The sequence below is a fragment of the Nanorana parkeri genome, unplaced genomic scaffold (assembly GCF_000935625.1).
Source record: "Nanorana parkeri isolate BGI_ZX_2015 unplaced genomic scaffold, ASM93562v1 scaffold779, whole genome shotgun sequence".
NCBI lineage: Eukaryota > Metazoa > Chordata > Amphibia > Anura > Dicroglossidae > Nanorana > Nanorana parkeri.
In genome coordinates this window covers 197,049-224,002 of record NW_017307047.1, presented here as the reverse complement: position 1 = coordinate 224,002, position 26,954 = coordinate 197,049, and the positions used below count along the sequence as shown (strand labels likewise).

The window sequence follows — 26,954 nt, the reverse complement described above, 5'->3', positions numbered from 1 at the left end:
CTCGTGAACTATGGGGAAAAACACTGACCCCATAGTTCTCCTTTAAACCTAATTTCTCAAATAAATGCCAATCACACAGTGCATTCAGATCTGCTTTTAAGTTGGAGACATCCTGTAAGGACCTTATTCCACTACATAACTTGGTGTCATCTGCAAACACAGAAATGGTACTTTTAATCCCCAACTCTATATTATTTATAGATAGATTAAACAGTAAGGGGCCCAACACTGAACCTTGGGGGACACCGCTAACAACCTCAGACCATTCAGATTATGACTAGTTGATCACCACTCTCTGAATACGGTCTTTAAGCCAGTTTTCCATCCAATTACAGATTTCATACTCTATACTTACTGACCTTAACTTATACATTATACTTATACATTAGCCGCATGTGGAGAATTGTGTCACACTATAATTGCAAAGTCCAAGTATACTATATCCACAGCCTTCCTTTGTATAATGTATTGCTCACTTCCTCATAAGAAGAAAGTAGATTTGTGTAAGAATGTCTTTCTTTTGTGAAATCATGCTATCGCTTATAACATTATTTTCTAGCAAAAACATGCAATCCTATATCCAACTCTTAAGTATCTTCCCAACTATGGAAGCTAAGCTCACAGGCGTGAAGTTACTTGATAAAGACTTTTTAACTATGCGTACCACATTGGCCTTGCCCCACTCCATTGTTAACAAGCCAGTCATTAAAAGTCTCTAAAAATTAGATACCATGGCTTTGAAATAAAAGAGCTCATATTTTTTGAAGATGTGTGGGTGTTATTCATCTGGTTCAAGGGCTATGTTCCCCTTTATTTTGTCTAACTGTTTCTGGACCATAGAAAACACAATTGATAGAGCGCACTCCTGTGGGACGGACACAACTCCAGAAAGTGACTGCTATGGAATGGTGTGCAATGCTCCTCACTGCAGGGGGAGGGACCCTGTATATATCACAAACACAAATCAAAACAAATTGCTGAGGAGCGCAACTACCTAAATACAAGCTAGTAACCAAATTGGCTAACAATGGAGTAACACAATGGGCTGAGAAACATGAATGTCATATAGAAGTACTGGCAGCCATAATATGGCTGGCCCTATGAAATAGAACCAATGGTAGGAGACTTACAGTTGGGATGTGAGCAATCTTGCCCGGGAGTCTCCCGCAGGGTTCCCTTCAGGGTCTTTTCAGTCGGGTCCTTTGCACTGACAGATGGAAGGTAGATGGCTGTCGGACCGGAGTTGAAGATCGGGTTGTCAGCCGAGCTCACGTACTCAACTGGCCAGGCCGAGCCACGGCGGCTGAAGGGGGAAGCGATAAGCCACGAGCGGGAGCCTTGTGTCACACAGCCGCTCGCGGCTTATCACTTCCCTACTATCACTTCTATATGACATTCATGTTTCTCAGCCCATTGTGTTACTCCATTGTTAGCCAATTTGGTTACTAGCTTGCATTTAGGTAGTTGCGCTCATCAGCAATTTGTTTTGATCTGTGTTTCTGGACCATATCAATTTTCAGCCATTGTGGATCATTAGAGCCTGTGGCACTTCCATCGCCATTTTGGACTTGAGTGCCACCGTGTTCATTGGTGTGCGTAGAGCTGGAGAAAATATTTAATAGATTTGCCTTCTCTGTGTCCCCAGTTACCAACTCTGATTTATCTTGTAAGGGGCCTATATACACAGACCTGACTTTGTTTAATATGAATATATTTAAAGAACTTTTTGGAATTTGTATTGCACTCATTTGCAACCTGTTGTCCGTTTTGAATCTTTGTGATCTTTATTTTCTCTTTGGTGGTGGCTTTGTCTGCCACTACTCGGTCATTGCATCTCTCCTCTGACTTTTTTTTTTTTTCTACCACAAGTTAGAAAACAACAGTTGTGATGTAAGGTATTGTAATGAGCAACACAGTCACTTTCTGCTACTTTTTTTTTAATAATTGAGCCCCAAAAAGATAAGAAGGAAAGGTAAGATAGAGTGAAAAGAGAACTGAAAGTGAGACAGCAGATCTCCCCCAGCCAACCAACCCTTCATATGTCGAGAAAGTATGGATTTCTGATAAAGCCCACCACATCAAACAGGTGTCGGAGCCGAGGGAAAGTTGTCTCTTCAAAGCAAGCTAGAGGAGATCCTGTCTGATAAGTGACCACACACTGCATGAAGCTCGTTATAGGAAACCGAGATATAATCAGACATATAGGAAATCAACACGGAGGAAGGGGAGGAGGGAAGGGGGAACTTTTTTTATTCTATTTCTTATCTAATGTAGATAAACTGAGCAACAGGTAAATCAGCGGGGAAAGTATGTGACACAGAAGACAAGATGGGGACTTTTCTCACTTTTACATTGAACATTTTTCATTAGCTTTTTGGGGGGAATTACAGACATTTTATTGATTAGGTTACTTGTAGACATATGCAAAGTACATATAAGTATATTTCAGTCATTGTTTAATTTTAGCAGACATCTGCTAATTTACCAAATCTAATCATGGTCTTCTGCCAGGTTTAAAAATTAAAATTATTATTACAACAATACTTGAAAGTTAAAACAAAGCTATGCTTAAAATCTACCCCATGGCTCCTTCATCCACACCCTAGTGCTCTCCCTGCGTCCAGAAGCCCTTTTGGTATATGTTTTGCTTTTACCTAAATACTTTTCAGATGTCTTCAGGCCTGGCACATGATGTGCAGGGTCCTTTTCCAAGTTAGATGATGACCAGCACCACTTAACCCACTGTATAGCAATCAGGGACCCAACTACTGGGGCCGCGTCATAAGTCATAAAACTGAGTTACAATATGAACCCAATTTCATAACTTGGTATTGGACAGTAATATTGTAAAATTAATTGCACACATAGCTGGACCTCATCAAAATGAGAACAGACATACCAAGAATGGAAAGGTTACAAAGGTCAGGGGCCTGACAAGCTGCTTTAACTCTCCTGGCCCAACCATGTTTCATATTTACGCCAAGTTTATTTTTAATTTAAAGCTCATTTCATGGCGCATCATAATTTAGGGGTTTTCAGACAGTATTGGATATGAATATTCAATTATCCTCTTAGTTATGAATTTAACAGTTTGGGAGGAGCAGAAGAGGACATTGTAAAGGCTTAGCCCTCCTGCTCCCTCTCCCCAGCCCTGCCCTAGGGACCAGCTCCATGAGACCCTCTAGAGCCTTGGTTCTCAACTGGTGGGTCGTGACCCAAAAGTGGGTCGCGGACCCTTGTTCAGTGGGTCGCTGCATGCTCTCCACTTTTCTAGCTGAGAGGCTCCTCAGCCTCCCTCTAGCACAGTAATGTCCATTCTCGCACCAAGCAGCCATTCAGAATAAGCTGCCTGGCCCTGAGTGCCAGCTTGAGGTGGGGTGGGCTGGAGCTATGGCCATGAGGGAACTCCATCCAGACGAGAATTGCTTACAGTTCCCTCGCATGTCCGGTAGAGGTGCCTGGACTGGAGTGATGTCACATTCTGGCTCCTGACATCTCTACAGGGTGTGCAAAGGAGTTGTACAAGCAATGCACATATGCATGGAGCGCCATCACTGCACAGCAGCCAATGTGCAGTACCGCAATGTCTTGCGTTCCATTGCAGTGCAACTTGGGTCGCGACTTAATGACCAAGTACAAATGTGGGTCCTGAGGTTACACAGGTTGAGAACCACTGCTCTAGAGGGCTAACAAAAAGATGCCGCAGAGGCAGCTAATGAGGCTCTTGTTTTAACATCAAGAAAAGGAACTCCTGCAGCATCAAGAAGTTCATATCAGCTCAGAAGAGCTCCCATCAGGGCACTCTGGATGTTTTGGTCCAGATTCGATGGCTATCATTGGTCTTACTGACCTGGATTCTGTGAGGGCCATTAGAAGTAATGGCAGGGCTCTGTGAATATCATTAGAGGTACTGGCGGGTCTTCTGGAAGTCCTGGTTGGGATTTTCAACGAAGGTCTGTAGAACCCAACAGGGACTCTGCAAGAACCATAACAAACATGTAGGCAGCTGAAGTTACATTCAATTTTCAACTTTTACTTGGCCCCACTCACCTCTACTTCGGCCTCCCTAGGGATCCTTGGAGGTAGCTCAATAGGTGGGACAAAGATCAACTTTTACAGGAAAAGATTTGCATGCTACTTCAGCTGTCTATCTCTGGATTAACTGATCTATTTTTTTTATCACTAGCCCAATTTAAATGTTCCAGGTTTGCCATGGGTTTGCTTCAAAACTACAGGAAGGCTTTTGAATATACCTGAAATTTTGCTATAACTGGCTCTTTTTCCAGCATGTCAGAGCAAAGCCCAATATGGCCTGCTTATATAAAGTGCATCTGTTTATAGCAAATGGCCTAGTTTGCTACTTCATCTCCCTCTGTGTTCTTGTGGCGTAATTCTCCAGGGAAGCGCATGAAAAAGTAAAATCGAACAGTAGTATGCAAATATAAACTACAGATCCAACTATCTGGTGACCCCTGAGTCAGTACACATTCATCTAGAATGACTCAGAACCTGCTTAAAAGAACCTTAGTTTAATCAGAATGCAGGATATTGTTCTTAGACTAAGAGTCCCTGATTCATTAAATATAGATGATCAAAGGGTTTTCAGTAAGTCTTGATGCGTAATTTTTTCAAAACTTTTATACTTTTTGCATGCATGCTATTTCCTATTTTAATTACTTAAATATCATCTACAGACAAATGTTACTCCATCTCTTCCCCATTCTTAAATTAAAACAAAAATCCCCTCTAACACACTTTTATGATTTCCTGAATCTGCCATCACATGACCCTCACGTGTCATAATGCTATCGGAGTCTTCTGGAGCCTGAGTGAACTCCAATGCAGGGCAACTAATGGGAAGTGTCCATGTCACCCAGACATGGACATCTGCAGAAGTAGGACCATTCCACTCTGCAATCCAGCAGTCAGAAGGCTGGGGACCTGGTACATAATGTGACCATGGATTTAGGTAAGTATTTGGGGCTTTTGATATTGGCTAGTGGTGGGTACAAGGTGAGAGGCCCATCTCCTCCTCCCCACCCACAATATATTCTCTTCTCTTTGAAGTGTATGAATGTTCTTTTTGTAGTTTTAGCTAGAGTAGGGAAGGATTAAAACCCCTTACTGCTGTCTGTGTCCCTCTGGTAAGATTCAAACTCTCTATTGGTCCACTTTGGTCACTGGCAAGTATGAGCAAGAATGGGCAAAAGTAAATTCATAATTCTGAGTTGTCACTGGAACAGGAAAAGAGGGGGCACCTTTAAATGGTGTCACTTTTTCCAGTACCAGCAGTTTTAAGGTGGGAATTCCACTTTCTTTTCACTTCATGTTGCATCTCCAGGACAGGAAATGAAGGGAAATCTCCTCAATGAGTTACATGCAAAGAAAAAACTGGCGGGGGTTTTACTATAAAACAGAAGCACACCAGTCTCGTGCAATATCTTCCATAGAACCTTTTCAAAAATATTTCACATACTCACAAAAGTGTTTAAAAAAGAAGCACATAGACATAACATTCGTCTAAGTGGGGCTTGCCCAATTACTAGATACAGATTGCCAACAATAGGCCCTGTTCAGTAACCCTTTGTCGCTGCCTCATTAGTGCATAGTGCTGACACATTTTGAGGGCAAACCATTCTCCTGAAATCTAAGTTCCAGTTTGCTTTCTTTCTGCTTTATAGTTTTGCATAAAGATTTCCCAGTCTGGAAAGACCTGCAAGGTCGTGGAGATCATTCTCTAGTTTGCTTTTCTATGGGACCATTGGAATAAGCTCTGGATAATAATAAACCACCCAAAGGATTGTATTTCTTTAAACACTTGGGTGCTGACAGTTTGGATTCATTGCATGACTCTTTACTGTTCTATCCAAAACTAAAAAAATGTTTTGCCTATAAATATACTTTAAACTGATCACTGAAATATATAATAGTAAAACAGTGAACACAATGGAATGACTGTAGATTCTCTTTATACAGATCTACTTCAACAAGGCAGAGGCAGTATGGTCTGTGACACACCACATGGAAATAAGTAGGTTGCAAAATGACCGGAATCTTACAGTAAACTCATTTTGGAGAGTGTAGGAGGAGCAGAGCCTACATACCGTATGTCAAGAGCAAATATATAGCTCCAATTGTTTGCCATTAGGAGGGACAGGCCCTATGTCCCTCTGTCTGGTCTGGTTGATATAACAAATGAAAAGGTGATTAAAGTGGAAACTGTCTTTATGCGAAATGACAATGAAATGAACGGGGGTTGTGACCTTTGATAAAACATATCAGGGCTTTTCCATTTCTGAAAAATTGGGAAGTTAACAGAAAAGGTAATTCTGAGATATACATATACTTGCACAATTGCAAACTATTAATAGAAGCAAGGTTTTCAAAGCATTAACACACAAAATAGAATTTGTACAATATTCTGTGGGAAACCGTTATATAACTCTTTGGGCTCTATGGCTAATTTGCATTGAACACCTACACTTACACAAACTTCATGCTGAAGTGCACAGTGCGCAGAAGTCGCCAACTGTCTGCAGAGTCAATAGCTACAGACCACCAAACTTTATGTGGCCTTCAGATTGGCACAGTGTGTAGAGAGCTTCATGGAATGGGTTTCCATGGCCGAGCAGCTGCATCCAAGCCTTACATCACCAAGTGCAATGCAAAGTGTCGGATGCAGTGGTGTAAAGCACGCCGCTACTGGACTCTAGAGAGTTTCGTATTATCGATTACTTTGGAGTGAGGAATCACACTTCTCTGTCTGGCAATCCGATGGACGTGTCTGGGTTTGGCGGTTGCCAGGAGAACGGTACTTGCCTGACTGCATTGTGCCAAGTGTAAAGTTTGGTGGAGGAGGAATTATGGTGCGGTGTTGTTTTTCAGGGGTTGGGCTTGGCCCCTTAGTTCCAGTGAAGCGAACTCTTAAGGCATCAGCATACCAAGACAGTTTGGACAATTTCATGCTCCCAACTTTGTGGGAACAATTTGGGGATGGCCCCTTCCTGTTCCAACATGACTGCGCACCAGTGCACAAAGCAAGGTCCATAAAGACATGGATGAGTGAGTTTGAGGTGGAGGAACTTGACTGGCCTGCACAGAGTCCTGACCTCAACCCGATAGAACACCTTAGGGATGAATTAGAGAGGAGACTGCAAGCCCGGCCTTCTCCTCCAACATCAGTACCTGACCTCACAAATGCGCTTCCGGAAGAATGGTCAAACATTCCCATAGACACACTACTAAACCTTGTGGACGCCTTCCCAGAAGAGTTGAAGCTGTTATAGTAGCAAAGGGCGGCCAACTCAATATTGAACCCTACAGACTAAGACTGGGATGCCATTAAAGTTCATGTGTGTGTAAAGGCCGGCGTCCCAATACTTTTGGTAATATAGTGTGTGTTTATATATATACTCCACGGCTTCCTGGCTGTGCAACTGGACAGAAATACACATTATTTGGCAGATAAAAGGGTTCACGTACAGTATGTGTATTTCAACTGTACAGCTGTTTGCCTGATCTCAAACCAATCTCAAATTCAGATGTCTTTTTTGTTTTATTTAAAGTTTGTTCTATATAAATTTACCCCTTTCATTTTTTTTATTTAATTTCATTACTTTTAAACTCTGTAACTGTAAATGACAATAACAGTATCAAGAAGAAGCACAAAGCAGCATTTTCAAACTAAAGGCCTATTTTGTAAATGAAGCATTCAGGTCACAGACTGGGAGAAAGAGGGGCAGCATAAGGCACCATTTAGGCTCTGCTACATGCACATGTGCTGACTTGAAACATACTGACAAAAGATGAGACCAGAGTCAGAACAGTGATGATTTATCAGTGCATTGCTGCTCCTTCACTGTCAAAGCAGCAGACTTAGGGCAGGGAGATGACACCATTGTATTCCTTAAAGTGATATTAAAGCTTCGGGGTTTTTTATTTTTTATTTTTGAAACCTAGGAGGCCCATCTTTGTTTAAATACTGTGTTCTTCATCTTAAAAAAGGGCTGGTTCCTCGTTTTCTTCGTTAAAAAGGCATACGTGCATAGGGTTCCCTGGCCGTGCCCGCAGTAGCTGTGTGCGCCATAGACACACATATTCCTCTGTCAGGCCACACCCCTCCACTCTTCCCAACAGGATGATTGACAGCAGAAGGAGCTTATGGCCTATGGCTTTCCTTCCCTGCCTGCCCTCTGTATCCTTTTCCTGCAAACAGGGAGTTCAGGTAATGGAGGATAACTTCGGCGACCGTCGTCAGTGACAGCGGTGACACAGGTAATTTTTTGGGGGGACGGGGAATACAAAAAGGTACTGGCCATTTTTTTACCTTAATGCAGAGAATGCATAAAGCTAAAAAACGAACAGCCTTTAATATTACTTTAACTCCAGCAGAAAAAGTGGTGTCCCTGGCTGTGCGACTGGACAGAAATACACATTCTTTGGCAGATAAAAGGGTTCACATACAGTATGTGTATTTCAACGGTACAGTTGTTTGCCTGATCTCAAACCAATCTCACACTCAGATTTCTTTTTTCTTTTACTTAAAGTTTGTTCTTATAAAAGATTTTTGCACATACCTGGCGGGCATTGTCAAATCAGTAGGTAGCCTTAGAATTTCTGGCTTATGACTGATGACAGACTTTTTGAGAAGATCTCTCAATGTAAAGCAAACTCCCCAGAAATAGATAAGAAGTATAAATAACATAAAACTCATATCCTGCTTCAGCAATTACACAATCTAACTGTTGGTTTCAAAATGAGTTGAGCACTTGTAACTGTCAGCTTGACTGAGCTTAATATGCTTTGCACTGAGGACCAGTGCTTCCCCAGATGTTGGTGAATTACAGCTTTTGGTTCTTCTCAAAAATTGGTCTTGTCCTTATTTGCTCTTCCTAAAAGACTGTTCTGCAACATTTCTGATCATTAACAAAGCAACTGCAAGAGCAATAAGCCAGTGTTAAAAATGCTTCACACATTTCTAATACCCGTAGATTGATTACAGAAATATATTAAATAATCTAGCAATTTATTGGTATGTTAAAGGGAACCTTTCCTTTCCCCATTCCTGTAAACATAGTGGTGCCATCAAAATGTACTCAATTAAGTGTCTTAGAGAGACTATCTCTTTGTCTTTACTCAATCAGTGGAAAGTGACAGGGTCTGCTCATAGACCCCCCCACCCGCTGGATTTAAATTTATGGAGCCACACTCCCTCACCTCATCCCCAACGGTCTAATCTTCAGTGTCTGCTGGAGTTGAAACTCAAACAAGGGAGAGACATCACAGCTCCCTCCCAACCCGGAGCCAGTGTTCAGACCTAGTGATCACATGCAGGAGGTAATGTGCTCTCTCTTAGCCATAAGCTTCTCTAGCAATGGCTCTAGTGGTGCAAAGAGAGGGTGTGTGAACATGGCTTCTTAAAGTGACACTAAACTCGGTAATTGAATCTTAAAAATACATTAAAGTACCCTAACTATTACCAAAACATTTATCTTATTTGTGTATCACTCGGCTGTAGATCCTCCAATCATCTCTGAATTGCTGCTGACACTGTCCTTCCTTCTGGAGGGTGGCTACTTTTGTTCCCCATGCTCCCTGTGTGTATTGTAAAGAGGCCACCACTCCAAGCTTGCTCCGGTGATGGACTACAATGTTTGCGTGGTGCAAAATACTCACTTTTATTAAGTTTGCTCTAAGCTCTGAAGGAGGATTAATGGGGGAACTGACAGAGCAAGATGGGAAAACATGTAACCAAACCAAAATAATGTTTGGGGGAATGGCTTATAAATGGTTTAAGGGGAAAGTGACAGAAACTGAAATAGGGAAGACTGACTTCAGTTGAAACAGAAACAGTGATGAGTCTTTAGTGAAAGTTCTACAGATGCTCTGTTGTGGTTTGATGTCTGAGGCCATGAAAATCTCCAACGCCCTTTCTCTGCTCTGCCGCGGTATATTCCGCTGCAGTATTTCCCCACTTTGTGTGAATTGAGAGGATAACCCGCTCTCAGGAGCACGTTGTACAGCTCTGACAACTTGTTAGCCACATTCTGTTAGAAGAGCAGGAAGTACTACTATTATTTTCATTCTGCATTAATAGTATTCCATTTTCAGCCTCATTGTTTTCTGCAGAACGCATTTTCCAAATGTAAGACCTTTAAATGTATGCATTGGTATGAGCATCCTTCTTAAAGGAGGAACTAAACTAGAGGACTTGACATCAGCATGGCCTGTGGTCTATCTGCAGGTGATCTTTCCACATTACTGTCTTACCATGCCTTGTTATACACTGTCTCTTTGTGGAGGAGCCCATCTTGGTAGAGGCAGGGCTTTCCTCATGTCAGAATCTCCAGCAAGGAAGACAGCATACCTACTGCCTTTCTGAGACAGGAAGGAAGGAAACCCTTCAGCACACAGCTTGTAGGCAAAGGAAAAGCCCCATGTCATTTCCCCGGTTACGTAGAGCATGAAGAATTCATAACCAAAAAATGATTGGCTACACCCACAAGTGCTTTTTTCATGGCGCTTTCACGGCAACACCCTTTCTGTGCTCTGCCGTGGTATACACTGAGTCAGGGGCGGACTGACATATGGGGCCCCCGGGCAATACAAGATTATGGGGTCATGCATTGTAGAGGGCAGCCCACTGGGGACCTGCCGAGCACCCACTTGAGGAGCGAGCAGCCGGCTATTACAGAGCTGTATCTGACACGGGCGGGCTGACTGGGTGCAGATGGCAGAGAGGTAGCGGCAAGGGGACGGTCAGTGACGGGCCCCCTGATGGCCGCGGGCCCTCGGTCCGTGCCCGACTGCCCGAATGGTCAGTCCGCCCCTGCACTGAGTTCTGTGTGCGGCGGTGGAAGATGGCGGACACAGGTACTCGTTTTAGACATCAGAGCATTTGCACGAGTACGAGTACCCATGCAAATACTCGGTATCGCGGCCGATTTCTTTCTACACTAATAGTATTGTATATTCAGCCTCATTGTTTTCTGCAGATGTATTTTCTTGATGTAAGACCTTTAAATGTATGTATTGGTGTGACCATCCTTCTTAAAGGAGGAACTAAACTGAAGGACTGGACCCCAGCTTGGCCTGTGGTCTCCCTGCAGATGATCTTTCCCCATTACAGACTTACCATGTCTTGTTCTCCACAATGTCTCCATATGGAGGAGGCCATCTTGGTAGAGGCACGGATTTGCTTCCTCATGTCAGAACCTCCAGCAAGGAAACTTCCCAACTTTCTGAGACAGAAAGGAAGGAAATCCTTTAGCACACAGCTTGTAGGCAAAGGAAAAGTCCCGTGTCATGTCCCCGGTTATGTAGACCATCTAGAATTCATAAGCAGAAAATGATTGGCTTTTTTCATCACTATGTTTCCTTTACACTGGCTTCTTAAAATAAAAGAGGTCTATGGGAAAGGTTTTATGTTGTGTAACACATTTGGTTGTTAAGTGCTGTATTTATTACAGAGGTCTACATATCTGTCCAAAAAGGGAGAACTGAGTAAAGAAGGACAGAGGGATATGGTTTCAAATGAGGGACAGATAGGAGGTACGAGAACAGTGAGCAGCACAGTAGTAACATTACCAAATCTCCTGAAACTAGCAGTCAGAGGCAGCGGTGCCTGAGATCTCCCATTGCGGATATACAGCTATGAAGCTCTGGACACAGGAAGTGCACTGCTATATTGCTGCATAGGCACAATTAAAGCAGAACTCCTTGCAAATGAATTCTTAACATCTGCAATGGGGTTACCTAAGCACTGCAAGAGTTAAGTGCTCGTTTGGTTCTAGGTTCAAAAATGAAAAAGTTATACTCACCCGATCCTCCGCGAGAGCTTGCTCTTAGACTGGTCCCTATAGCCTCTCTCCCGCTCCGACTTGGAGGATTGGGTTAATATAACTTTGTCTTTTCATCCCTAGGCAAAAACGAGCACTTAACCCTTGGAGTGTGGGGGTTGACCCACTGCAAGGATTAATTAAAGTTTTACCTGCAGTATCCCTATGACAGCAAACAGTGATGGGCAGTGTCCCTATGACAGCAAACAGTGATGAGCAGTGTCCCTATGACAGCAAACAGTGATGAGCAGTGTCCCTATGACAGCAAACAGTGATGAGCAGTGTCCCTATGACAGCAAACAGTGATGAGCAGTGTCCCTATGGCAGCAAACAGTGATGAGCAGTGTCCCTATGACAGCAAACAGTGATGAGCAGTGTCCCTATGACAGCAAACAGTGATGAGCCGTGTCCCTATGACAGCAAACAGTGATGGGCAGTTTGGTTCGCTGGGCAGTTGGTAAAAACAAAATCCCCAAACCCCGACTGTAACGCCCACATCCCATTAAAGTAAATGGTAGGAGAATCTTGTATTTGTTTCTGCCCTTTTTAAAGGCTAATTTGCAAGCTTTTGGTGAAAAGAAGGACATGGGTAGCTGGGCACTGCCATGAGGGACATGTGCCAAACAAATCTAGAACATTTTGTTCAATGTGGCTTAAAAACCTTAAAACATACAAAATACCAGGCTTGGGGGATGCCTTAAAGTGTTTTTCCACTTTTACAGCTGAATTTGAGAAAACCCGCCCTATGTCTTTGTTATGTGTTCCCATTCACACAGCATAACCAAAAATATGTTTTAAAAAATATATTTCTTACATTTGTAGCTGTTTATTTGGAGCAGGATTATACATAGGACTCCACAGGCAGCTTCTACTTCTTAGAATAGATGGCACAGTGCAGAGATGGGAACAGGCTGAGGGATGTTTCTTTTTCTAGTTTACAAGTGATAATGAAATCTGCCAACACAGTACTGACAGGGTTAATGATGGGAAACCCACCCCCTCAGGCACTGGGTACTAAGCAGGATTTTTCAGTTCTGGAGTTCCCAGAAAGATCATCTACAAAATGTAAGCTGCAATTACTAAATATTATTAATATTAAAAGGGTAATTCACAAAGCTGCTGAAGGATCCACTCGTAACTTCGGCTGACCCTTCGGCTCATTTCCGTTCTTTTTTTTAATTTTTAATTTATTTTTAAATGTTACTATTTATTTAAATTTTTAAAATGTTTTCAGCCTTTTTTTTCCCGACTATTTTTATTGATTTTCTATTCTGCTCGGTACCACGGAGGTACAGAGCAGAATAGCCGAGCCGAATGCCCCTTGGCGGCATTCGGCTATTCAATCACTGCCTATGTGAATAGGGACGAACGGCAGCGAGTGAGCTGCTGGAGCTTCGGCTCAGCCGATCCAGATGTTGGATCGGCTGAGTCGAAGTCCTTCTGCACTTCAGTAGAAAGAATAGGTTACCAGCACTCAAAATAATTCTGAGTCACATCTTTTGCCCTGAGGAAGGGACCCTGCGTGGCCCCGAAACGTTGGCTATTTGACTATTGTGACACGTATGTCCAATAAAAAGGACTTATCTATTTGAAATTATTTTGAGTGCTGGTAACCTATTCTTTCTACTTTGTGCATTACACGGTGCCATCCGTGGGAGTTACTGCAAGCACCTCATCTCTACTGGCCGGGACTGCTGAAAGGTGTGCGGAGAGCACCCTCACCAATTACAACTTCTGCACTTCAGCTCATCCAAACATGCTGAGCATGTTTGGCTGACCAAGTGCAGCCAAAGTACGGCTGATTTCAGTCGATGTATGGCTGAAATCAGCCGTACTGAGCCAGAGTGAATAGTCGAATGTAATTCACTTCGGCTCACTTCACTTCGGCTGGGTTATTCACTCGGCAGCTTCGGCGTCTTTGTGAATAACCCCCTAACTTATTCTCTGTAAATGGGAACATGTAATAGATATGAAATAGGTATTATCCCAATTTGGCCACAAAAGTAAAAATACACTTTAAACCTGCATGTGAAGTTGCACACCTTGCGAAAAAGTGACATTTAAAAGGAAAGCAAAAACAATCACCTCTAAGGGCCCAATTACACCATGTGCAGACTAGATCCAGACCAGAGCATTTTTTTGTCTGGTCCAAATACGCATCCCTATTCAGTCCTATGGTAAAAAGTGAGGCTAGTTCACACCATTGCATTCAGTTCCAAAACGTTTAAAAAAAGTACTTCATGCACTATATTTTCTGGTCTGGAATGCACCAAAACACATGAAATGCAAGAAAATGCACCAGAACGGATCAAAAACACGTAAAAAATACACATACCCGCGTTTCCAGAAACGCATCCAATCTGACCTGGAGATGGTATGAACAAGCCCTAAATTACATTTCTTTATTCAGTTTGTGAACCTTAAAGGGACAGTGTTTCAAAAAGTGTTAAAAAAAAACTCCTGGTATGAAAAAAAAAAAAAAAAGCAACATGGGGCCCCCTGCAAAATCCATTCCAGACCCTTATGCTTCATAAGGGACAAGGCAGATAGCCCAGAGGTCATTTCTATAATGCTTGTGGTCACTGCTATGTGTATTATACCTCTAGCATGTGGTCACCAGGTGTCCCTGGCAGGAATGTTTTTGGACTGACTATCCAGCCTGAAAGTATATCTTATATTTGGAATTACTTCGTAGTAAGTTGTCATAAGCAAGAAACTGTCGATACCCAAATATTGCAAAATCCTCCAATGGAGCATGATAATGTTGGACCCATTTGCTCCTTCTATCCCCCATCCTATGCTCCTCTGTGCCATCTTGCGGCCATAATGTGGCACAACTCTGACACTAAGGGGTTATTCACAAAGCTGCCAAGCCGTAGTGAACCGAGCGTAGTGAACAACGTTCGGCTATTCACTACGGCTCAGTACGGCTGATGTTCGGCTGAGCCGAAGTGCAGAAGTACTTCGACTCAGCCGATCCAACATCTGGATCGGCTGAGCCGAAGCTCTGGCAGCTCACTCACAGCCGTTTGCCCATATTCACATAGGGGCCGAACGGCAGTGAGTGAATAGCCAAATAGCAAATCAATGAGAATAGTAAAAAAAAAAATTAAATGAAAAAAATAAAGATTTTTTAACAAGAAAAATAATTGGGCGGAGCTAGCAGTGACAGCTTCGGGTGCTATACAGGCTTTTGTGAATAGCCCGTACAGCAGCCCTTCGGTTCGACTGAACCGAAGGGCTCTTGCAACTAGAGCTAGCCGAAGGATGAGCCGAAACTACGGCTGGATCCTTCGGCAGCTTTGTGAATAGACCCCTAAGACATTCGCAGAGCTAGTAGCTCTGCAAATGTTTTATAAATACACCCCTTAGTGGGCTTTACCAGGGATTAAATGATATATGATTCTGATAAAATGATACATGATTAGTTTTGTAGGCCTGTAGTTTAATAGTTCTAGACCTAAGGTATTTCTTATCCTCATTCTTCCGCACAATGAAAAATGAAACCTTTTAAAAATCACTTTCATGCTAAAAATAAAGCTAGCAAGCATGGCAGTGTTCTGATTCATTTGGTTAGACTGGTAAACATTGGCCATAAGCCATGAAATTTGTATGCTGCACTTTATCTATACAGAGGTGATGTGCTGCCTGCAATGGGTTGATGCTGCACGTTTTCTCCTGTGTTAGGCTGATAATAAAACCACGGGAAGGGAAATATTGATTGTGATCTCTTTCTTTGCAGTGAAACCACTTCCTTTTGTGCTTTAATCATTGTATGCGCCGTACAGTTGCATGATTCACGGGGAGGAAAGTGACAGGATGGAACATTTGAATTTTCCTAAGATAGAGAAATAATTTACAGCCATCAGAAAAGTCAGATAAAATGAGTTGGTTGGATCGAAGACTGGATGCCATGTGCGGTTTAGGAGCAGGGGCTGAAAGACGGATTGAAATGGCAAGAACACACGAGGTGCTCATAGGTGGAATTACCCACAGGTTCTGCAGATCTCTATTGGTAAAACACTCCATACAGGAACATTTTCTTTCTCTGCCCCCTCCCACAGAGCTATAATTAAGGTGTCACTTTCCAACAGCTTTACTTACCAATTAAGCCCCCATTCACACCAGAGCTCGACACTCAGATTTCCATGCTATTGCGTTCATTCACATCTAAATGATGTACCGTCTCTCAATGCTCAGAAAAAGTACAGGAGCTCCTATGGTGCATGATCACACGTTTTTGGCCCCAGTAGAGTTCAATGGGAGGGTCTTCAAACCGCAAGGGTAACATGTTTTTTGTATAAGTGTGTGCAGTCAATAACTGTCTCCTTCTCCTCCTAATAACTAGCTGGTAAAAAAAAAACCAAAACAACCCACTGAAGCCTGAAAAGGTGCGAAAATGTGTGTAAAAGCAATAAAACAACCAAATATGCCAACACAAGTGTGAACGTACTCTTAATAAATGAAACACACACATTCACGTTCACTCATGTTCACTCTGTGCTATCTCTTGCAGTACATCTTCATCACAAGATGTCCTCAGTCTTGAATGACACCCAGCATCCCTGTGAATGGAGGGTGTCATGGTCCTCATGGACATCATCATGTTACCACTACACTCTCTGCATTGCTATGGACCGCCTGGCCCAAAGAAGAGACAAGAATTAGAGGATCCTGCAAGCTCAGGTGACAGGTTTGGAGTCTTCAGGCCTGGAGTTCAGCATTAATGCTAGTTGGCTCAACATATTTTGAAGGGAGCTTGGAATTTGGTTGTAATTGAGATATACCCACCATCAATACATAAGTAGATCAATCGGTATACTGGTCTAGCTTGGCCCAGTGTAAGTATGTATATGCTATACCTGATCGGCCACTGGGGATCCTTCAAAGCTCTGTAGTAGCCAGAGCTGAGCGACTTACCCACTATTCTGAAAACACAGCAGGTCTCTAGCTCAGCACAGCAGCCATTTATAGAACACCTCGTATTTTTATCAAGGAATTCAAGTTGTTCTCTGATTGGATGAAGGGTGGATCCTGACGAGTGAAGAGGGCCAAGCTGGACCAATGTAAGTATGCATAATACTTTTTTACTTGAAGTTAATTTTTAAGCTTAGTGGAAAAGACACAAGGGAACACTTTGCAACTGGAGAAAAGAAGATTTAACCATATGGTAAGGGTTCTTTAATATAAGAGCTGTAAAAATGTAGTGCCTTCCACAGGAATAGTGATGAGCAAACTGGCCTGCGTTCAGTCCAACCCGGAAATCTGGGTTCGAGGAACATCCAAGCAAACAGAACCCAGAGAAGCCTGTGTCCTAGCAACCAATGACGCTGTGCAGCTTGCACAGTGTCATTGGTTGCTAGGACCCTGGCAACTGGGCCGCACAGCATCATTGGTTGCTAGGACCCTGGCCACTAGGCCGCACCATTGGTTGCAAGGATGCAGGCAGATGCATCATAACAGCCAATTATGTGGGTCTCCCATTGTCTTAGCAAAAGATTACTCTGTCGTGTACCACATGCATAGCGCCATCGGTTGCTAAGATGCTGGTAGCCCTCAAAGGTTATGGAAGCGCCCACTGTGTCCTAGCAACCAACGATGCTGTGCAGCTCAGCCCAGCGATTAGTTGAGGGGAGGGAAAAGGAGTGTGGAGGGGAGCTATGCCCAGAGTTCAGCTTTAAAGTGAAACAATAAAGGTTTTGGGTCTGATTTAAAAGATGTTCAGGTGTTAACCTCATGTTTCAAATGTACTTACTATTTTGTAACCATTTTTACTTTATAAATAACCATGTAATACAAGGTATACTGCCACTAAAATGAGTGCACAATGGACCACCACTTCACCACTTCGCTATACTTTCCCATTAACTGAACAATGACGTTTCAGGGATCTGTAGTCCCTTGATAAGGGCTAATGATAGACTTCATTAGTGTACATGTTTTACCCTATTAACACCAGATGGGATGCAGTACTTAAAATGTGTTGGCTTTCCCTGAACCATCAATAATCACTTCATGAAGATCATCACTTTTTATTGATAAATAAGTGATGCTGCAATGGTATTGTCAAAATGATACTAATCGCCAGTGTCGCATGCCAGATGCTGCTCCGTTATCACCGCTCCACTTCCTCCCGAGTGTCAGTAAGGTGCCTTGTGCATTCTATGATGCTTGTCATGAGCTGTCATCACAGAGCTCATATTCTTTCCTACCAGGACTGTCCTTGGGCCACTATAGAGTTTTCCCACAACGTATGAAACATTGATGCAGCTATTATTACTATGAAATCTACCGGAGCAGAGGGACCTTGGTGCAAACGCCTGAGCTTTGTCATCAGTCAGGTTCCCATAAAACCATGTACACTTCAAGACAGGTAACAGCCCTAGTAGACGTGCTCATGTCCCAGCCTGAGGTCCATCTGACCTTCTCATTACTGCATGCCTTTTTGGAGGGTTTTAATGACCTTTTTTTAGAAAGTCTGTGAAGGTTCTCCGTCATCCAGGTCATGGTATATCTGTAAAAAATAAATCAAGGCAACTGGACTTGCCGTAATTTTCTTGAAGACATTTTGCTGGTCATCCGAATCAGAATGAATTGAGAAAGCTAGTCAGATGACCAGTAAAACGCCTTCAAGAAAATTACAGCAAGTCCAGTTTTTTTTACAGATATACTTTTCCAGAAAGCCTTTTCCCTTCTGTAGTCAATGCCATGCTTACAACGTATAGGGCTGAAAATCCAAAAATAAAATGTGTCCTCTACATAATACTCTCTGCAGGGTTTTTCCTTTGACATGATGTGTTTTAGAAAATATTTTGACAATAAATCAGCTACTTAATAAGATACATAAATAAATACATTATAAATAAATAAGTATATCATTTTGTTTTCCGCTATCTTCTGCTTTTCCAGTTATAGCTCTCCAGGGACATCTAGTGGTCTGGTCTTAAACTGGAATTAGGTCTAAAGCTGGGCAGACATATGGCAATTTTCTAGCAGTTTTGAACCAGCTTTAATTTGCAAATCAAAAATGGATGAAGACAACTTTCCACTGACATTTAGACTTAAGGTGCCCATACACTGCACGATTCTCGTACGAGAATTGCGGGAAATCCTGCGATCGTACGAGAATCGTGCAATGTGAATGAAAACGTGCGACCGTTTCTACTGTACGGTCGCACGTCTTTTGTCTAAGGAGCATGCTAGAAAACCCGCCGAGAATCGTACGATTTTCGGCTGGTTTTTAGCATGCTTGAGAGACAAATGCCGAACGGGCCGGTGTACACACGCAGAGGGGTGGGCTTCCGATGATCGCAAGTACGATCTGCCTGTCCAAGATGGGCAGATCGTACGTTTTTTTAATTACTTTACAACCATCCCAAGACTAAGGTCTTGGGATGGTTGTAAAGTGTATGGCCACCTTTAGATGGTTTCCCAATGTGCCCTTTTTTGTCCTGACCATGGGACGATTCAGTGTCTATGGGTGCCCACACACCTTACGATAATCGCGGGAAATCCCGCGATCGTACGATTATCGTAAGGTGTGTGGAAGCCGTGCGACCTCTGCTACTGTACGGTCGCACGACTTTATACTTACGAACATGTTCGAAAACCCGCCGAGCATCGTGCGATGTTGGGCAGGTGTGTAGCATGTTCATAAGATAAAAGCCGGACGGGCCGGTGTGCGCAAGCGCACACTGCCCGTTCGGCATTGCGATCATCGGAAGTACGATCTGCCTGTCCAAGATAGGCAGATCGTACGTTTTTTTAAGTACCTTACAACCATCGCAAGATAAAAGTCTTGCGATGGTTGTAAGGTGTGTGCCCAGCATATGGGTGTTATGCAGAGCATGTCAGTCTTGGAAAAAGTATTCATTGGCAACACCTGATCAGGAAAGTTACAGTGATCCATATATTTAAAGGGCAACTATGGGGTCAGTGCTTTTCCCCATAGTTCTCCTAAGGGTCACGGGAGGACACAAACTAGCTTCCTCCCGTGACCTAAAGCTCAGTATACTGAGACCGCCGCAGCCGGGACGGATTCCGACATTGCTGTTGAGTTCCACCCAGCTGCGTGATTGACATCTGGCTCTGCAAGGACTAGAGGCAGAGCCAGCTGTACCCGCCCCCGTCTGTTCCGCCAGTCAGCGCTGGAGGATCGGACAGGGGAGGGGGGAATCCCTGCAGGGAGCCGTGAGTGGCAGTCACCTCTCTCTGCAAGGACATGATGGAGAAGTAAGCGGACGACGGTATGTGTTCGCTCACTTCTCGATCTATTGAGCCGATGTGTGACAGTTTCATTGTCACAGGTCGGCTCGAACTATGAGGTTGAGTGATTTTCACTCACCTCATAGTTCTCCTTTAAGTTACTTTCGGTGTGGTCCTTAAAATAGGAAGAGACTGGAATCTCCCAAATGATAAAACAAAGATCAGTAACCTTTTGTATCAGCATGGGAAAGCCTGTCAGTATTTATTGTTGTTGTCTGTGTCCTCAGATGTGATTTTCTCTTCTCCGGCGTGGTTACCAAGACAGGACGTTTTGGGAAATCACCCCAACGGGATACACAAACAACTGTACAGAGGTTGTAACTCTTCTTAATTATACCTAAAATAACAAAAATTATTTTAGGTTAAATTGAGCTTTAATGGAACCTGCAACTCACCAGGTTGTATGCTTCAAATACTTCTGAAATTATTAATATTATAATTATTATTATTGATTTATATAGCGCCAACAAATTGTGAAGCGCTTTTCAATATAAGGAGCACATGATAGTTAAAATACAGTTCAAGACAAGATGCTGAGGAGGGCATAAGCCACCCTGCTTTATTTAGTAGATCTGTGCCACCTGCACCTCTTCTGCTGCTTCTTGAATATTCCCTAACAAGTCATCAAGGGGGCAACACTGACATTAGGTAGCAAAGCCCCGCCTCTACCAAAGTGCAAAAGAAGACACGGCAAGACCTGGTAAGTCAATAATGGGGAAAGATCAGCTGCAGGGACCTGTACCGGTACTGAGAGAAATATGAAGGCTCCCATTGCTGACTTTCCTCTTACTTCACTCGCCTCATTCTTGTTCCAGCTCAATAATTTAGAAAGTATTAAGGCCAAGGGCAGCCAGACAATTAGCATTTTAGAAGTAGGTCATGTTGACTGATTCTGTATCTCTGTTCAGGTTTACTTTAAGAAGGAAAATCTGTTTATGCACAGAAGAGACGGATAAAAGGGACATTTCCACCATGTGTAACAATGTTCCCAGGCTATATTAATGAAACATATGGCTAATGCGATTTCCAGCAGAGAAACAGCTCATTAGTATAGAAAAAGAAGCGAGTATTAAAGCATGGGAACTATAATAAGGCCTGCACTGACAGCCATAATAAAACATCTGGTATAAAACTGCTGCTTTTGTGGTTTCTATATTTACCGGCTACTTATCCGTGTCCAAGCCGTGTCCAATTTTTTTTTATATTGTCTGCTATAGCTCTCCACAGTTAATACAATATTACTGTATTTCATTATAAACTGATATTTTAAATGGTCGCTGGGATCTGATGACACAAAGTCAGCAGTCTATTGAAAACTAGAATTTGTGCCGGTGATGCATAGCTGTAGTAATCTTCCATGAGCTTCAGTTTATCAAAAATGTCTAAAATAAAAAATGTCTGGATTATGGTGACTATGCGTCATTGTTTCCCAGCTTGATGAACCCCTTAGGCCCCTTTCACATGGGCATTCTGATCAGGTTTTCAGATGGATCTGATTGGGAGCCTAGTGTTAGTCTATGGGCAGCCTGATCTTAACGGACGAGCGTCTGGTTACATCTGATTACCCCCTGACTCCAGCCAGCGCCAGGAAATCAAATGGAACAGAGTTCTGTTTTGGAGGACATTATCATGGTGGATTGGGGGAAATCTAATGTAAATGGACTCCCCATATTCATTTCAGTTTTTTCCCTTATCGTAAGAAGGACATGGATGCCACAATGGTCGCTTCCGATCAGCAGGGGATCCATGCATGGTCAGAACTGAAGGTGTCCATTAGACATGTGCAATTCGTTTCGTTCTGAATCTAAATTTGGACGAAATTTTGGAAATTCTGAGATCTCGAATTACAGATATAACGAATGCAAACGAATCCGAATTTCCGATTCCCGAAATTCATTAGAGGTAGTCTGTACGAAATTTGAGGGGAACATTCTTTTTTTCCCCCTCAAATGTCACTTTGCTGCAACGAACGAACTGAAAACGAACCGATAATTCGTACAAACTACCGCTAATGATTTTCGTCCGAATCCCAAAATGAATTGACTTTTGGACCCGAATCCCGAAAAACTAAATAATGCAAAATCCGGATCGAAACAAAACTAAACACATTTTTTGCTGGTGCACATGTCTAATGTCCATGGTTTACAAAACTGGAACTTGTGTGTTAGCTTGGGTCAAGTAATCCTTGATATCTATACTTCCTTCTTAGAGTAGACCCTTGATTGGTGGACGCCTAGAGAAGTTTCCACATTTTGTGATGGTGTCAATCCATTCTTACCTCCTTTATAGTCTTATTGGCCAGTGCAACTGCCCATCATAGTGACAGGCCAAGAGATATGTGTGGGGTGGTGCTTATCACACCACACATGTGACACTACATGGAAGTGTCAGGACTTTGTCCATCAGAATGGCCCAGATGTGGTAAAGAGGGTTTGGAAGTATGCTGAAGGAATGGGCCTACACTCTATACTGCAGAATGGCACCCTCTTCTCCCCAAATTTTAATAGCTCATCTTCTGTTTGATTCCTGGATTTCTGTCAGATCAACAAGTATTTTTTCTGTACTTGCAGCATTTTCAAAGGTAAAAAAACGGATAGGCAACCTCGGCACTTCAGCTGTGGTGAAACTAAAAATCCCATAATGCATCTGGGAGTCATGCTTATGGCTGTCAGAGTTTTGCAAAGCCTCGTGGGACTTGTAGTTCCACAACAGCTGGAGTGTTGAGGTTGTCTAAAAACATGAGTAATGCCCATGCATTACAGTGCACTGTCAGACATTTTGGTATCACCTCCTCTGACGGTATCACCCGGCGGGGGGTGCACCCCTTGCACCCCCCTTTTGACGCTTCTGTAGACTGAACTGCTTAACTGCGTTCAAGGAGAATTGTGGGGAGAGTGAAATACACTTATGCCCATAATTAGAGCCGATGTGTGATACTGAAGCTGTATGTGATCGCTGAGTTCCCGATCTTCTCCCTGCAGAGAGCAGTGACTGTCAGTCATCACTCCTCCCATCTCCGATCCTCCAGCGCTGACTGGAAGGACAGACGTGGGAGGGGCGGGCACTGCTGGCTGTAGAGAGGCAGAATCAGCTGTCAATCAGGTGTCGGGATCCGTACAGCTGCAGTACAGCTCTGCGCTTTCAGCATATAGCAGGCAATAGCCCACTATATGCTGAGTTTGGGGTCACGGGGGGCATTAGTAAATGTCCTCATGTGACCCTAAAGAGAACTATGGCAAACAAGGTTGGCCATAGTTTTATTTTAAAGTCATAAGAGAGATCCTGGATGTGCTGTCTATATACATATTTCCTATGCTCCCGGGCTCCGCCTACTGGCCATAATGCAGTATTACCTCACAATGCATTTAACCTAAAAAGAAAATGTACTAAGAACTTTCGTTTTTGCCATTATTCACACAAAATGAATGTTCACAGATATTTACAGGGCAAAGGGCCTTACAGATTGTTTATAAATAGACCCCTTAAAGTGTATGTATAGCCAAAACATTTTTTTTTCAATTTTGGATAAAGTAGGGAAGAGTTCAAACACCTAGCGGGTTATTTTTTTTTGCTAACTGGGTCCTGCTCGGGAAATTTCCCTCTACTTCCTACCTTGGAGAAGCAACAGGAAGTGAGCACAAATCTCCACAAAGTGAGGAGTGTTCCCTTCTTAGGGAGATGTCACCGGAACATTTGTCCTAATTGGAATATTTACCCTCACCTCGTGCTCTCACGATAACTGCAAACCTTATGATTTTTCAATGCTTTTTGTCTTAGTGACAATGGTCTCCAGGACAAATAGAGGGTGAATCTTCCCAACAGGGACACCAACTTCAAAAATAACTTGAGATAAATTGTAAACCTTCTCCAATCTATCCACAACTAGAGAAATCAGTTTTGCCTTAGCATACACTTTAACCTTTAGTGAGAGATCCTAAATTTGAATGGGACCCTAATACTTAACCTTACACCCTGAACCTATCATTAGCCGAACCCCTCACTTATTCCCTAAAGCTGAATTAACCCCTGAAGCCCCATACTTACCTTATCTGGCTAATGAAGCTTGAGATGTTCAAGTCAAACCCCAAACAAATACACGTGGCATAATATTTCCACTCTGCCAGATATGGCCACAATTGAATTCCCAATCTCAGTGTCATATTTTTTGGGAACAAAATCAGGCTTCAAGCTCAGTGTATAAATCATATTCTTTATTACATCACCATTAACGGGCTCATTGACCCCCAGAGAATGTGTCACATTTTTCCAGAGGTCTCTCCAATTCTTCTCCGAGAAAACAATCTAGAATGAAAAAAGTAAACTGTGATTATTTTTTTTCTTGCAAGGGGGTCCCCCCTTAAAATCTTTGACATTCTAGTTAGGGGTGCCTCAAGATTTTGCTTTCTTTTAAAGGGTGCCATGACTGAAAAAAGGTTGAAAAGAGAATGCCTGGGGGAAGATAATGAGGTATCCCCATCCTTCATAAACAAATGCTAAGCAGGGTTTTGTAAATTTACAGGAAGACAACAACATGGAGCAGATACTTCTTTGATGAAGATGAAAAAATTGCTTGATTTCCCTCTCAGTGCTTAATTTCCAGCCCCCCTCATTTCCATCTGGCCAATGAACTTTCTCTGGAATTAACACTAGCATGCACGGCCCCGTTATAAGCGGCTTAGCTATATCAGATCATATTTGTTTAAAGGATAAAAGCTTCCTAAAGCTCTTTAAAAGCTGAGCCAAAAGAAGCCACTGAATAGGGAAGGTGGTGGACAAGAGCTGCTGCGCGTGCAGAACGGGTGAATCGCATTGGGGAAATCAGTTACTGGTATTTCATGACCTAGAACTGTAAATGTGCTGAAACCAGCAATTTAATTCTGCAGACCATCATCACATGCAATTATCTCCGCTGCTTTGGTGCTTATTTTTCAAGTTGAAAGTAAATGTGTTTAACCCATTACTATCCGCATGAAAACATTAATCTACAGGTCACAAAAGGAGTGCTGCATGCTCCTAACTATGAGACTGCACTATCACTGAGAGCTCCCAGTCTCTATTAAAGATTGGGAACCAATGAGCGTGATTCCCGATCATATAATCACCATGTAATTTCTTATATGGTGATCACATGGTATTGTTAGTATTCATCTGTCATTGATAGTGGCTGTCCAGCGCGCCAGACAGTCCAAGGGCCGAACGAGGAAGCAGCAGCCAATCGGCGAGCAGCTCAAGACAGGCCCTGCCGAGCCGCCACTGCCATACTAGCAGGAGCTGCTGTGTTAAAGCGGGTCTGGTGGGCCCAGGGAACATATGCTGCGTGCAGGCTGGAAAAGGGAGAAAGGAAACAGGGGTCGGTGACAGGCACCCTTCTGGCTGCAGGCCCTCGGGCAGTGCCCGAGTGACCGAATGGTCAGTCCGCCCCTGGAGGCTAATGTATTTCTTTGTGCACAGACAATTCACTGTATTATTGCAGGGGGCATTCTGGAAACCAGCTTGGCCATTTATAAAGATCATACAGGCCTGCAGCACTGCTGGTGCCTTCTATGTTTACTAGTAGCCAGCAGCTTGATCACATTGCCCTGTAGTGCTGATTGTTTATTCATAATAGCAGACAAACCACCAGCTTAGAGAGGGGGCAGGGGCTGTATGCTGGCTGTACCTCCCCCCCACAGGAACACCCATATTTTGGGCTTTAGACTGGGGTGGAGCTACAGCCAACGTTAACATAAACCATGAGGTGCAATGGGGCCACCAATCAGAATGGGGCCAAGTTCTATATGCACTTTTTATCTACCAGAGCACCCAATGCTATATGAATTTGTTCCCCTGGTGGTTAAAATAAAAATGTAATATTTTTGTGAGGCCTCTTTTTTTTTTTTTTAAATCAGCGTTTAATTAACAGAGTAATAATCTGACATTCAAACTTATCACAAAGGACTGCACGCAGGCAGTCAGTGGATACTCATTTACAATGAATGAACATGCACAGCAAATAGTTTAGCATAATCTCAGATGAATCGGGCTGTACCAAGACTCAGTGGAGCAGTAGTATCATATGAACTTAAGGAGGAAACATCGGGCAGGTGGCTGTCGATCTTCGGAGAAGTCCAGCCAGTTCGGGATAGGTATAGCCTCTACCTCCAGGAAAGAAAACAAAGCCGGCAGCTGTTGAGGACGATGTAGCTGGAATGTGGCGTCGCCCTTCTGCACAATGAGATGAAAAGGGTGACCCCATCTGTACAAGGCGTCCGCGGAGCAGAGGAACTCCAGTAAGGGCCTCAAGGATCGTCTCATGTGGAGGGTATGTCTGGAAAGATCAGGCATGATGTGAATAGGAGCTCCATCAAAGTCCATCGGTTCCTTGTGCCAGGCCTGTCGCAGGATTTCCTCTTTTATGGCATAAAAGTGGACCCGGCAGAGGACATCACGAGGCGGGGAGTTAGCAGTGGTTTGTGGACGAACTCCAAGAACCCGGTGTACCCGATCCAATTCCATGACCGCATCAGGGGGTTTATCCAGGTAGTGGTTGAGGATCGCCAGGACTGTGGATTGCAGGTCCCTTCCAGTGGTAGCTTCAGGGATACCTCTCAGTCGCAGATTGTTGCGTCTGTTGCGGTTTTCGCCGTCGTCCAGCCTGAGAAAAGCCGTAGTGATCTGTGTGCCCATATCTGAGTGGGCCGGTTCCAAGGCCGACAGCCGCTGTGTGATAGAAGACATAGATTCTTCCAGTGTGGACACCCGGCCATCTAGAGCTTCTGCCCAATTTCCTGAACTTCTTCTTTGAAGGCCGCCACGATCGTCGCTGCCATAGCCTCCAGGTCACTTTGGTGGTGAGCCGCGGAATGATCTCCC

At 43.3% G+C, this 26,954-nt stretch overlaps 1 long non-coding RNA gene across 1 annotated transcript; it reads left to right on the top strand.

Annotated features, from left to right (window-relative positions):
• The first annotated feature begins 419 nt into the window (after positions 1-419).
• LOC108793747 lies at positions 420-12,708 on the top strand. Its single transcript, XR_001941668.1, has 3 exons — positions 420-503; positions 12,292-12,294; positions 12,699-12,708. It is a non-coding gene; the product is annotated as an uncharacterized LOC108793747 (long non-coding RNA).
• Positions 12,709-26,954: the final 14,246 nt, after the last annotated feature.